This window comes from Mastomys coucha, unplaced genomic scaffold (assembly GCF_008632895.1).
Source record: "Mastomys coucha isolate ucsf_1 unplaced genomic scaffold, UCSF_Mcou_1 pScaffold9, whole genome shotgun sequence".
Classification (NCBI taxonomy): Eukaryota; Metazoa; Chordata; class Mammalia; order Rodentia; family Muridae; genus Mastomys; species Mastomys coucha.
The window spans coordinates 80,586,663-80,589,437 of record NW_022196915.1 but is presented as its reverse complement, the minus strand read 5'-3'; positions in this window follow the sequence as shown (position 1 = coordinate 80,589,437).

The following is a 2,775-nucleotide window of genomic DNA, read 5'->3' as shown; positions in this document are numbered from 1 at the left end:
GTACATTGTTTAAAAATATGATAAATGCAACACTGCAAATGTACTTTTCATCCTATCCAAAGCCAGGATTTTAACCAATTAATCACTAACTATTTTAAGGGAAAAAATAGTTCACCAACAATTTTTTTCCAACACACATATTAAGATTGTTTTTATTTTTTGTATGATTAAATATGAGATGAAATATCATTCACTAAATGAAACTATTAAATTTCTTTTTTATGAGGTCAGTTCAAACTGACATTTTTTGAAACAATATAAATACAAGTTTTCAGAGAAATCCAGACATAAAGAGATTTCTTAGTATTTTATAAATGTATGTGGTAAAGACTGCCCTCTCATACAAGCTTAAAAACTGATAAATATTTTGAATTTCTGGCAACTGAGCAATTGGAGAAAGTTAAATCCAAAGAGTGTTAAAAGTGTGAAATTGTACAATCCCCTCCTGATATGAAAAGCTATATAAATATTTTAGAGCTCAGCCATTGCATTTAAGCACACTTTTTTAAGTGTAAATCTTAGTATATATTTGGGTAAAATGTTGACTTTGACCTATTATCTGGAATTTTTTCATCAATTTTCTTGATTTTTTCACTCTAATGTTTAAAAAAGGCACTTTCATTATTTTAAATGCCTAGAAATCATTTATCAATCATAATCCATCAATTTTTAGCTTCAAAAATGCATAATAATATCTATTAACATCTCTCTGTCATACATGTACACATAACAGTTAGGCCGGTGCTATGACATAATTAAACATTTGTTCACCAAATACATTTTAAAAAATCCAACTTGGAGGTTAAATTATTTTTCTCTTATTTCTTAGACCCTCTTTCCTGTCACCTCAGAGGGTATGTGACAGTGTAAGATTCAGAGATTGTCTTTATTCCACTATTTCAAACAGAAACCCCATGGTAGGAGAGTGGAAGCCTTCCATATTATCAATTATAGCTCTAATCATGTCCCATATTCTGAGAGTGGTATACTAGTGTGACACTAAATTTTCACCACATGTGTCAAAAGCATTTTTAAAGTCAAATTAACTATAAGGCCAATTCTTATTTAGATAAAAAAAGAGAATGTAACAACCCATCATACAGAAGTGCAATTAATTTTGCTAACTGACTAGAGATAATAAGAGACAAGCTGCTTGCTTTTGTCACTATTTAAAGGATCATGAAGATTTTTAAACCATTGAAATTAACTACCACCTGTTTCCTTATAATATTACTGAAATTACTGAACACATAGTTGTTTTAAAACAGTAATTTCATACAGTGATTAATAATGGGTGTCAAGATTGATCATTCTGTCCATAAGAATATTTTTCATCTAAAAACTTGAGTGAGATGAATGAAAATACAGGAAAAGTTTTCAAAGTATTCAGCTCTGTTCCATCACTTGGTTTAACTATGTAAATGGGAGGCTTTGCTCAGTGCACAGTACGTGCCTGATGCATGCCAGGCTCTGAATTACTTTCATTTGAAGAAACATCTATACAGTATAAAAGTATAAGAGTGTTTCCCTTAAATTTTTAAAATGTTATTAATTTTCCTAGTTTAATTAATGTCTTTGAAACTAATATATACATTATTCAATTAACAGCAGAGATAGTGTTATTGACTGCATACTTATAATTTGTATTTGAAACGATATAAAGTTAGTTTAGAATTTTGCAGGTACTTAATATGAAAAAATATTTCTGAATAATATACATATATGTCATTCCAAAAATTAGAAAATTATTATGTAATGAGAGAAAAATAGCTAAAAATTCATTTCAAATTGTAAGAGATATATTGTAAACAAGAGTGTTAGTAGCATATTTTACATATGTATTTCTATAATATAACACCATGATTTTATGTCATATTAACTTATATTCACAGTACTTATTTACTTAATCCTGGTAGCTGAGATCTCTTTGTCTCCATCTAACAAATTGATAGCCTGAAGATAAGGACTGGAATAGATATAATTAAGAAAACATTATAAGTATGTTTTTAATAAGCAAACATATTTGCATGTATATATATATATATATATATATATATATATATATACACTATCTCCCTATATCTCTCTAAATGATGATATAAACATAGAGATTACTATATTGATTTGTGATACTAAACCACTAGTTGAATAAGCATGAAATAATTCCTGCCCAACTGCACCACTTTTCCTCATCTCCATATCCTAGCTCACAATTCCAGCAGAAGCCCTCTGCTCAATCAGAGACCACATGGGTACTTGACCAAGGGTAAGACCCTGACAGAGGCTGATACTCCTCAGAGCCTAATCAGCTACTCCAACCACACTGTCTTTCTTTATTTCCATATCTGGAGCCATAAATGCAGCAAAATCACCCTGCTCTTCCAGAGGGCACATCTGTTTCAAGAACTCCAGAAAATACTCGGCCCACAGTCCACCAATACTCTTTAATAGATCCTGCCCAGATTTCCCAATAGCAAGCCCTCCCTCATTTCAATATCCTTCTCCCTAAAACTTGCAAAAGCCCTCAGATCTACCAGAGGCCACATAGTTATAAGGAACCTTATCAACCCTCTGCTCTACCAAAGACCACAGTAATTCACATAACCCAAAAAGAATACTGGTATTGAAAGCCCAGAAGCCATACAATTATCCAAAACACCTAAAATCCCCTGCTGTAACAGAGGACAAGCCAGTACCCACAAACTGAGAGGAAATCCTGAATTCTAAAACCCCAGAGGTCACACAGGCTGCAAAAATCACAGAAGAAACATTCAA